The sequence below is a fragment of the Felis catus genome, chromosome B4, assembly GCF_018350175.1.
Source record: "Felis catus isolate Fca126 chromosome B4, F.catus_Fca126_mat1.0, whole genome shotgun sequence".
In the NCBI taxonomy this organism is placed as follows: Eukaryota; Metazoa; Chordata; class Mammalia; order Carnivora; family Felidae; genus Felis; species Felis catus.
In genome coordinates this window covers 125,704,991-125,716,649 of record NC_058374.1, presented here as the reverse complement: position 1 = coordinate 125,716,649, position 11,659 = coordinate 125,704,991, and the positions used below count along the sequence as shown (strand labels likewise).

General features: G+C 45.4%; 1 long non-coding RNA gene across 6 annotated transcripts in view; it reads left to right on the top strand.

The window, feature by feature from the left end:
- The first annotated feature begins 2,708 nt into the window (after nucleotides 1-2,708).
- The window catches only part of LOC123386716, a 52,269-nt gene continuing 43,318 nt past the window's right edge, over nucleotides 2,709-11,659 (top strand). The window contains exons 1-3 of one of the 6 annotated variants that reach the window (XR_006601050.1): nucleotides 2,709-3,428; nucleotides 6,840-6,976; nucleotides 7,223-11,314. This is a non-coding gene — a long non-coding RNA (uncharacterized LOC123386716). Of the gene's footprint in view, nucleotides 3,429-5,870; nucleotides 11,315-11,659 lie in introns of those variants that run through there. The other 5 variants (XR_006601052.1, XR_006601048.1, XR_006601051.1 and 2 more) reach the window with 5 other exon arrangements.

Sequence of the window (11,659 nt, the reverse complement as noted above, 5' to 3'; positions counted from 1 at the left end):
TGAAAATCAATAGGATTTGGCAATGCATTGGATGTGGTAGAGGAGAGGGGCTGGTGGTGAGGGAGAGGAAGGTGTCGACCAGGTGCGTGACTTCAGCAAGACAGTGGAGAGTGGAACCATTCATTGAGATGGGAAGAGGAGATGAGGAGAATATTTGATGGCGGTGGTAGTGGGTAGATCAAGACATCAGTTTGGGATGCATTTAGATGGAGGTGCCTGTGAAAATTCCAAATGCCTATTTCAGCTTCGTGGGCATGTGCAGAGCTCTTTGCTTAGAAGGATGAGCCCTCCTGAGCTTGGTTTAATGCTCTCCTATTGCCATTTTGAAATTCCCAATAATTAAGTGAAGTTGGATTGGACAATGAAGCACGTGTGTGAGCAGAAGAAATACACCCAATTTGCATGTCTGCCATTCCTTGTCCCCCCATTCACATATAGTAGTTGTCATGTCCCCAGCACAAATTGTAGTAGATTCATGGCGAGTAGGAGCTCAGTGAGACTCTCAAAGTGAGCACAACGTAGGTGCACAAGGTGAGCACATCTATGATTGGCCAAATGAGGGCACCGACAACCCCCAGAAGCCATACCTTCCACTTAAAACAACTTTCTTAGAACACAGAAGGAAAACAATGATATTCTAAGAACCACAAATAACCAAGGAACCCTATCAGATCCTTACTTAGGCTGAAAATGAAGGTACAGAAGGAAAGGAAAACATAGACAACCTATCATTCCTTTTCCTTCTGTTCCTTCCTTACTCATAATTCTGGGTAGAGGATGGCTGATTTAAGAAATGAAAGTAACTGAGTTAGTTTGGTGCAGCATTTCTACTGTTGTGGTAAAAATGAGGTACATATGCAAGTAAGAGGCATGAAACTAGAATTGTGCACCTTTGATGGTTATGCATAGGAGTTAAATGCTCTTCTATTTGCATTTAAAACTGACATTGGGGGCACTGCATCCAACTTCGGCTCAGGTCATGTCTCACGGTTCATGAGTTCTAGCCCCACATCGGGCTCTGTGCTGCAGCTCAGAGCCTGGAGCCTGCTTCAGATTCAGTGTCTCCCTGTCTCTCTGTCCCTCCCCCTCTCGTACTCTGTCTCTCTGTCTCTTTCTCAAAAATAAATAAAACATTTTTGAAAATTAAAAAAAAAAAACAAAAACCTGGCATTGCACCTGGGTGGCTCAGTTGGTTAAGTGATCAACTCTTGATTTCACCTCAGGTCATGATCTTATGGTTCGGGAGTTTGAGTCCTGCATTGGCTCTGGGCTGACAGCATTGAGCCTACTTAGGATTCTGTCTCCTTCTCTCTCTGCCCCTCCCCCCCTTGCTCTCTGTATCTTTCTCAAAAATAGATAAATAAATAAAAACTTTAAAATTGACAGTGAGCAATATAAAGGTGAATGGTACATTCATGCTACTAATTTTTAATTTTTAATTTTTCTTTACTTAGAATGACAATAAATAGAAAATATAAAGCACTGTGAAAAATCCTAAGAGAGACTGTAGAAGAAGAGAAAAAAACAACAATTAGTACCTTTGATGGCAATTTTCTTCCTGCATTTTAAGTAGGATCCCACATTTTTATTTTACACTGAGGCCTGCAAATTATGAAGCTGGCCTTGGGTAGGAAATAGGCCAAGAGCCCCACATCACCGAATTTTGTTGGTACTACCAATTAAATATCTTTTCTCTCTGTCCCCTGAGTCTTCTTGGCTTGGCTATCTCTTCATTATCTTGCCTTCCTTCATATCCCTCAATTCCATCATTCTGTGTGATACCCCTCCCCCCTAATCTTTAAGGAGGGTTGGCATGTCTAGGAAACAGCAGAGCAGAGATACTATACAGGGGATGGCTTAAAAAGAGAGAATTATAGGCCCACAGAGAGACAAGAGAAGTAGAGAATAAGTGGAGGAGAAACTCCATGTGGGATACTCCCTGGAGACGTAGGGGTTACCCCCAAGAACCAAGGGTCCTCGTCCTTTGTAATGGTAAGAGGAGACAAGTCCTAGTTGACTCCATGACATGCTACCTTTATAGAAAAACAGTGAAGCCAATTATCTTCCTACACTGTTTTCCCAGAACGTAAGGAGAGACACACTCTCCAGGGCTGTCCCACCCAGCGTCTGTTTGAGGGGCTCATGTCCAGGACTTTGGGGCCATGGTATAATGTCTGGATGTTCCCGAACCCAACCTACTTGAGGTCTGGGCAACTGTCCAACTTCCATAGATCCTACTACGTCCTCCTAGTTGCTACACTGTCAGCCAAGCCATGCCAACAGGTAAAGGAAGATCCTACTATGAGCTTCCCAGAGTGTGAAGGACCCTGTGGAGGCAGAAGTAACATCAGTGTAAGAGTCTCTGTGAAAGCTGAGCCATTTCTCAGTTCTGGGACTTACAGGACCAGCACATTTCCCAGCCTCCTTGGCAGTTGTATTGGGTCATGTGACTGAGTTCTGGCCAATGGGATCTGAATAGGAGTGATCTGATGGTGTGAGATAGACATTATGATGCCTGATGTTCTGGGTGGAGAGTCTGACTTATGCAATTTTTTTTTTAAATTTACATCAAATTAGTTAGCATATAGTGCAACAATGATTTCAGGAGTAGATTCCTTAATGCCCCTTCCCATTTAGCCCATCCCCCCTCCCACACCCCCTTCAGTAACCCTCTGTTTGTTCTCCATATTTATGAGTCTCTTCTGTTTTGTCCCCCTCCCTGTTTTTATATTATTTTTATTGCCTTTCCCTTATGTCCATCTGTTTTGTCTCTTAAAGTCCTCACATGAGTGAAGTCATGTATTTGTCTTTCTCTGACTTATGCAATTTTATGCAAGCTCACTAGGTGGTTCTTTCACCAATGCTTCCTTTAGAGATATCAGGGAGGATGGGCTGTGGAAAGTAATGAGTCTACTGGAGCAAGATGGACATTTCATGGCAGCTTTCTTAAGAGCATATAAGGTACTTGTGGTAAATTTTTACAATAACGGTCCCAGATGAATTCCTCCTCTGGTATCCATGCCCTCATGTGGTTCCCTTTCACATGATGGCCATGTGACTTGTGGTGGCCAATGCGATGTCAGCAATCATGATGTAATCAGAAGCTTGTTCCAGGCTTGTGCTTGCTCTCATGGAACACAGCCTTCCCAGATGTCCCTGCTGAGCACAATCCACAACCAAGCCACCAGCTAAGTGAAGCTGCGTAAGTGAGCCCACGTGAAACTAGTCAAAGAACCACCTGGCCAACCCACAGAATTGTGGCACTTAAACTGTTGTTTTAAATTAATGAGTTCTGTGGCAATAGATAACCAATAAAACAACTTATTCATGCCTGTTTCCCCAGAACCTACTATATTGCCTGGCATATTTCTGCCCTCAAGGCATTCTTATGGACATAAGCTTTATCTTCCCAACAACAACCCTGTCAGGTAAGTATTACTACCATTTTGTATTTATTTTTAATTGTCAGAGTCACAGAAATTCCTACTCATCCCAACTTCACATCTGGGGGGACTGTCTGATTATTTTACAAATGTAATAACAGGTTTGGGGAGATGCACAAACTTGCCTCTCGTCACCCAGCAGACTTTGATCGCCTATATTATATGCCCCCTTTCTTTTTTTTTTTTTTTTTTCAACGTTTATTTATTTTTGGGACAGAGAGAGACAGAGCATGAACGGGGGAGGGGCAGAGCGAGAGGGAGACACAGAATCGGAAACAGGCTCCAGGCTCTGAGCCATCAGCCCAGAGCCCGACGCGGGGCTCGAACTCCCGGACCGCGAGATCGTGACCTGGCTGAAGTCCGACGCTTAACTGACTGCGCCACCCAGGCGCCCCTATATGCCCCCTTTCTTAATGAAGAACTGATGATGGTCTTTCCCATTTGTTGAGTACTTACTATGTGCCAGCTGCTAAGTGGCACTTTTATCCTTGCAAAAACCACATGGAGCGGGCCCTATTAGCGTCTCATTTTAGAACAAGAGACTCTGAGGATCAAGAAGGAAATGAGACCGGCTACCCAGAGCTGGTTAGTGGCAGCACTGAGCTCTAAACCTGGGTCTATCTAGATCCTGCCTCTTTGGCCCTTCACCATTTCACTTGACGTAGAATCACAGTTCACATGCGGATTAGGTTCCCAAGTGGGTGCGTGGAGCAAAATTCACACACCATGAAAAGAACTCTTGAAAATCTTCCAAGTCTCCTTTGAAGTACAGTGGATACTACTTTACTTAGTAATAGATGTGTAGAACACTTTAATATATTTCGGGTCTGTATCATGTTTAAAAAATGGCTTTCAACACAAGAATCGCACTGGCAGAGTCTGGCTGGGTGCTCACAAATTTCATTGATTTTCTTCTGGGACTCACAGGAAGACTGCATTTCCTAACCTTTTGCAGTGAAATTGGGCTATGTGACTGAGTCCTGGCCAATGGAATATGGACAGGAGTGATCTATGTCATTGTCAGTGTTGGATTTTAAATACTTCTGTCATTCGATAGCCCAGGAGTTGACAAATTATGGCCCCAAGCCAGTCTGGCCTGCTGCCTGTTTTTGTAAATAAAGTTTTATTGGAACACAGCCACACTCATTTGTTTACACATTGCCTCTGGCTGTTTTCATGCTACAAGAGCAGACACCAGTAGTTGTGACAGAGACCACATGGCCTGCAAAACCTAAAATATGTACCAAAAGGAAGAATATCCAATGTGAAAAATTGTCTTCAACAAATGGTGTTGGGAAAACTGGTCAGCCACATGCAAAAGAATGAAACTGGACCACTTTCCTACACCATATACAAAAGTAAATTCAAAATGGATTAAACACCTAAATATAAGACCTGGAACCATAAAAATCCTAGAAAAGAGCACAGGCAGAAAGATCTCTGACATTGGTTGTAGCGACATTTTTCTAGATGTGTCTCTTGAGGCAAGGGAAACAAAAGCAAAAATAAACCATTGGGACTACATCAAATCAAAAGCTTCTGCACGGTGAAGGAAACAATCAACAAAACTAAAAGGCAACCTACTGAATGGAAGAAGATATTTGCTAATGAAATATTTGATAAAGGGTTAGTATCCAAAATATATAAAGAACTTCTACAAATCAACACCCCAAAAGAAATAACCCAATTAAAAAATGGGTGGAAGAAATGAACAGACATTTCTCCAAAGAAGACAAACAGGTGGCCAACAGACACATGAAAAGATGCTCCACATCACTCATCATCAGGGAAATGCAAATCAAAACCACAAGGAGATATCACGGCACACTTGTCAGAAGAGCTAAAATCAACAACACAAGAAACAAGCATTAGCAAGGAGGTGGAGTAAAAAGGAACATTTTTCACTGTAGGTGGGAAGGCAAACTGGTGCAGCCATTGTGGAAAACAGAATCTCCATATGGAGATCCCTTGAAAAGTTAAAAACAAAACTACCCTATGATCCAGCAAATATGCTACTGGGTATTTACCACCCCCCCCATTCAGAAACACTAATTCAAAGGAATACATGCACCCCTATGTTTAGCAGTGATATTTACACTAGCCAAATTATGGAAATAGCCCAAGTGTCCATCGATAGCTGAATAAAGAAATATATATTATATATATTATATATATTATATATATATTATATATATATATTCCATTATATATATAATGGAATATTACTCAGCCAGAAAAAGAATGAAATCTTGCTATTTGCAATGACGTGGATGGAGCTACAGAGTATTATATTAGTGAAGTAAGTCAGAAAGAGACAAATACTATACGATTTCACTCACCTGTGATTTTAAGAAACAAAACAAGTAAGAGGAGAGAGAGAGAGAGAGAGACACACCAAGAAACAGACTCTTAACCATAGAGAACAAACTGATTGTTACCACACAGGGGGTGAGGTGGGGGGATGGGTGAAATAGGTGATGGGGATTAAGGAGGGCACTTGCGATGAGCACCGGGTGTTGTTTGGAAGTGTTGAATCACTAATGTACACCTGGAGCTAATAGAACACTGTACGTTATACTGGAATTAAAATTAAAAACATTAGAAGGGGGAAAATCTGGGGAAAAAAATATTTACCAAAAGTTCACGGACATCTGCTCTAGTCCCCCTGCAGTGGTTGCTCTGACGCACCACCCACTTCCCTCTTTAGCAGTGGAAATTTAATTCCTCAGCTGCTGGGAGTGCTGCGGAAGGGTGGTCTCATCTGCATTCACCGACTGGTAACACTGAGGCTTCACAGCATGACCACCTTGCCCCAACCAGGGCATCTCTGGGAGGCCACCCAGTTCCAGAATTCTCCACTGGGCTCCCAGACACTATTTTGGGGCTGCAATGCAGCTCATCTTCTTCCTCTGCCCAATCTTGCCTCCCTTCCACAAGTGTTGATCCCGGGAGCCCTCCCTGATAAACATCGTGCATTCTAATCTCACCCTCAGAGTCTGCTTCTGGGGAATCCAGCCAGCAGCAGCTGTCATCTCCCTCTGGAGTGTTTAATATGGCAGTGTCACAGATGGAAGGTGCTGGATCATCACTGCTTAGAGGACAGTCACTAAGGAGCACCTCCAGACACACTTCACCCTGTGACTTCCATTGTGTTATGCCTGTTGGATTTGGTGTTGTTTGTTACAGCAGCCAGCTCTACTTACTCTGACAACTGTGGTCAGCAAAGCAAGGCTGTGGGGGATGAGAGGCGTATGAACACAGAGAGCACAGATGACACGCTTTCTCAAAGTCACTCTGGAGCAGGTGCCGTCTAAGAGGGTTGGAAGGTCAAGTCATGTCCATAACATATTGTTCTCTTTTGGTCTCTCTTTTCTCCCTCTCGCCAACCACATCTAGTGGAATTCTTCTAGATTAAATGTGGGCCTGCTGTGACTTCACCTCCAGCCCTGTTTGGGACTCCACCATCAAAGCATCTCTGAACAGCTTGCTTTCTGCAATAGTTGAAGAACGAGTAGCGTGTGGATGGCTGAGAGGTGGATAAGTGGGGGATCGAATCAAGCCCAGATGTCAGTCAGTCTCCCCCCGACCCAAGCTGAGGGCTGGGACAGAACTCAGGGGAAGAGTCTCCAGTCGGGGGGTGGTTCCCGGGAGCTGAACATAAACAGCCCCGGTGCTGACTGCCCACCAGGCATGGCTGCACTTGTGTCCGCCCCACTGCAGGAGTGTCTGCAGAGGCAGCTGGAGCCCAAAGTGGTCTTTTGTCTCCCCTCTCTCTGAAGTCATCCCAGGACACAGGTGTGCATCCCCCCCAGCCAGCCGACAGAGAAGATGAATCAGCTTCCCTGAAAGACGTGCCCCAGAGCAGTCTGTCAGCTGAAACTTGTCTGAAGGAGCACGCTTCCCTCCTGACCACAGCTAATGAAAATGTGTGGCTTGCCCGGGGAAGAATCTATGCTATTCTTTAAAGGAACAATGCGAACCACAGATGTACAGCATCTGGCATACGATAGGGATTTCCCTGAATGAGAACGGTAACTGGACCAGCCAGCTTATGAGATGCCTTTGGGTCCAGGCTTGTATTTTCCTCCTTTTGGCTCTGGATTTGGGTTCTCAGAAGTTCAGGTGAAGCCCAAGTCACTATCACTTAGTGTTTTTCATTATATGCGCCCCCCTCCTCATTTATCTTCTATGGTCTTGATGAATATGCTTGAGATGCCCCCAAACCTATATCCCTGCCTCTAAGTCTTTGCTCATGTCATTCTCCATTTCTGTACAGCCTCCCCTTTTTTTTATGACCATCTAATTTGTCAGGACTCTTTCCATGGAGGTTAAGTGAAGCCCAATCCAACTTGCTTGAAGCAAAAAACTACATTTATTGAATAACGTAACTTAAAATCCAGGACCACTTGACTTCAAAGATAGGTACACCTGGATCTAGGCATTCAAATGAGTTTTCCAGGACCTGGTCTTAGTCTATTTCTTCAGGTCTAGACTCTGTCTTTTACATTGGCCCGAGTTTCAGGTAGGCACTGAATGGGCTCCAGTCTTGCATGTTACCATGTTAACTCCCGCGTGGAAAAAGTGATCCTGGGGATAGGCCTGATTGGACCACTTGGGACACATTCATGTTTGCCCAAGAAGTAATCACTGTAATCGGGGCGATGGGATTCCTGTTATTGTCCAGGCCTGTGTCCCTTGCTCAGCCCTAAGGCTAGGGAGTTTGGTCTTCACCCAGAGGAAATCAGGATCCTATCATAAGAATAAGGTTGAATGGATGTAGGACAAGTAACATCAGTAGACACACAACCCATAGCTTGCTTTTCAAGCTCAAGTTCATCCCAGGCCACATTCCCCTCTCTTGCCCCTGCAACACTTTTACAGTTGAATATGGGATTGTGTATGCCTCCCAGCTTCTCCCGCTGGGACTAGAGGGCATTCCTGGTAATAGAAGACATGGGGTGGGGTGTGGGTAGTACATGGAGGGCAGGAATCACATTGTGTTTCCTTTCCTTGTTTGAAACCCTGTGAAATCAAATGGAGACGAGGCAGCTTTGAATCAGGGGGAAATAGTTATAGCAGTTATTAGTTTGGAGCAGGGAAGAAACGGGCCTTAGTGACAAGGACTGGGGCCAGTTCTACCTGTATGTATGAGTGCTTCTCCATCTCAGGCCCCCCAGTGGCTGCCTCCAGGGTCAGATGGGATGCCAAGATTTGCTGTGATTTGGGGCCGGCCGAACACTTGTTGAGTCCGTGTGAATCATTGAGCTTTTGCCGGTCAGTGCCGTATGCCTTCTATTTTTCTTATATCACCCTGTGTATCTAGTACTTTGGTGAGCACCTAACAATTACCCGACGGGTTTTATTGTGAAATTGCGATGTAGGTGCCAGTGCTCAAGGCTGGAAATCAAAAGGTGTGGGTTGTAATCAAGTCTCTTGACTTTTGCCGAGCTAAGTAGCCATGCCAAGAGAGCACAGAGCAGGATAACAGCTATTTTTGTCTAGTGCTTCTGGTTCCCAATACTTACATTGCTGGCTCACTTACAATGACCCTGTGAGATAATCCAAATGCTATGGGGTAAGCTTCAAGGTTAAGTCTAAGGCAAAAACTGGGTGTAATCAAAATTTCCCTGGAAACTCCTATAAATCATCCATAAAGTACAGTTTAAAAGGTTTTGTGATTGTGACCAAATACAGGAATACTTGTGAATTATGTGGAATGGATAAACTAACATATTGCCTATTATTTAGGGAGAGAACATTTCCCAAAGTGCAATATCAAAATACAGCCATTTATGCATCTAATGCAGCAAGTTTTTCACAACCAGAAAGGGAGAGAAGAATAGTTTCACATCTTTGTTTTTAAGATCATCCTGGGACACGTGTGCATTCAGTGGATTATCAAATAGAATCTTCTGGACTATTTAAATAATTGTTTTTATTTCCTTCTCTTTGTGTGATGCATTTCCCCAATCTTATTTGGTGAAACATGTTGATTATATATTTAGAAAGTGTTAGGCATTGGGCTGGGCCCAGGGAAGTCAATGGTGAATAAAATAGGCATGGTTTCTGGCCTAATGGAGTTTATAGCCTTTGCAGATTGCTTCACACACGAAGAAACTGAAGCTCAGAGAGGTGACTGCCAAAGATTTCTCGGGCCAGTAAGGAGCAGGGCTGGGATCTGAACCCAGGTCTTCTGGCTTTAACCCTAAGTTTTTCCCAACTACTCCCCACTGGCTTCCATGGTAACTGAAGTCACTCCCAAAGCCAAAGTCAGAGTCCTGGAGTTCATTACAGCAGAAACAGACCATTGCAACTGGCCACTTGCCTTGGCAGTTGGGATCTGGAATTGAGTTCATATTTGGTGTTGAATCGTACCCTCCAGAAACGGGATGGGTTGGAATGGAATGGTAATGAAGGCTCTGTTTGCTCCAGAGGGCCCACTCCCTATTCTGCCCACCAGCCATCATGGTTGACCACCCTGTTTAAGCCCCCTATTGATTACAGAGGGTTGATTTCTTCTGATGCAAGTGGCTAAGCCAAGGGCAGTTACAGCTGTGCCATAGCCCCCCAAATTACTGCCTTCCAGACAAAATATGTCAGGCAGCCTTCCCAAGAGCCCTTTCCAAGGACAAGGAGGCTGGTCCTGGACTTGCGCCTCCCTTGTTTGGTATCCAGTGTGTGTATGTTCCTTCTCCACATGGACCCCAAATGGCCTGAGAACCAAGGTGCCCCCTCTCCCAGAGTCCCAGCACCCCCTCCAACCCCCACATCCCCATGAGCCTCTCAGGCCCCATCCAAGGAGCAGCCTTGAGGATGCTACCAATGGGACCCATCGAAAGGCTGTGGTCTGCCCTGGCTCTCAGTTTGCTGACCCAGCCCCCCACCGGGGTTGTGGCGCCAGACCTGGGGCTCCTTCTCAACTGGAGCAACCATTTGGGTGAGTTAAAGAGCAACCTTCATACTGAAGACAGTGGTGACTCGGTTCCCATTCCCTCAGCCAGGGCACATTTGCCTCTTCAACTCCGTTTCACTGAGGGGATGTCTACAGCGAGCACGGCCTCAGGTTAGAATTAATTCTTTTCTATTGCTCCTGTCAGAAAGATAAAAATAAAGCATTGAGCTCAAGGAAAGTTGGCTTCTCACACAGACTTGTGTGTGTAGTCTTTGGAGAAATGTCACTAATGGTGTTTTAATAATGCTTTATGGGCCTAGAGACCAATAAGAAGAAGAAGTTACTATTTACCAAAGCGACTGCTAGCCCCTTAATGACGGGCTAAGTATCAGCTATTGGCAGGATATGGAGTGGGTAAGTGCTGTGTAATTACCAAGCAAATTCATCATTATTTCTGTCTTATAAACCAGAATATGTGTTAAATAATACTTTGGGGCCACTGAAAGTAGTTACCAAGCCCCATCTCTGTAAGAACATGTCATTATCCTACAGTTGCCCTGTGTTTACTAAGCAAATCTATGCAATTATTATCTAAAGCCCAAACCCTGCCCTCACAGCCACAAAAGTGCACCCGAGGGCAGGTCTGTGCGCAGAGGAGGAGCGGCATGTGCATGGGGTCATGCAGGATTGGGGCCTCCGCTCCCCAAATTCCGGCTCTGCTCTCATTCCTGCCCTGGGAAAAAGCCACAAGCAAGGCCTTATGAAACACGTTGTTGTGTCTTCCCTTCTTCCCCACCCCACCCCAGCCCAGGCCCTGCTCTGGCCTCCCTGCTCTTCTGACCCGCCAGTCCCTACCGCGGGGGCCTGCTGGGACCTCAGCGTCTGGCTGCAGAGGGTTCAGTCCACCAGTTCCAGGCAGCGCTTTCGAAGGCTAACCTCATGTCAGGAATAGTGCTGGACTCCGAGGACATGAAGATCAGTAAGATACGTCCCCTGCTTTTGACAGCCCGCGGTGGGGGTCGGAGGGTGAGCCGGGGGAAGAGGCGGGTGGTTCCCAGAAACGGTAGGTCTGGAACACAGAGTCTGCAGAGCACTGAGGTCAAGAGCCTGGGCTCTGGAGCCTGGCTGCCTGGCTTCAGATCTGCAAAGTGGAGATACCCAGAGGGCCCATGTTAAAGATCACTGTGTGAGTTCTAGCGGGAAAGTGCTGAGAACAGAGCCTGGCACACCCAGTGGATGTTCTGCACCAGTTTGCTATTATTTTAACGTGGTAAATATGTGGGGGAATGCACGCCTGAGTACTTCGGCACTCACATGCCATCAT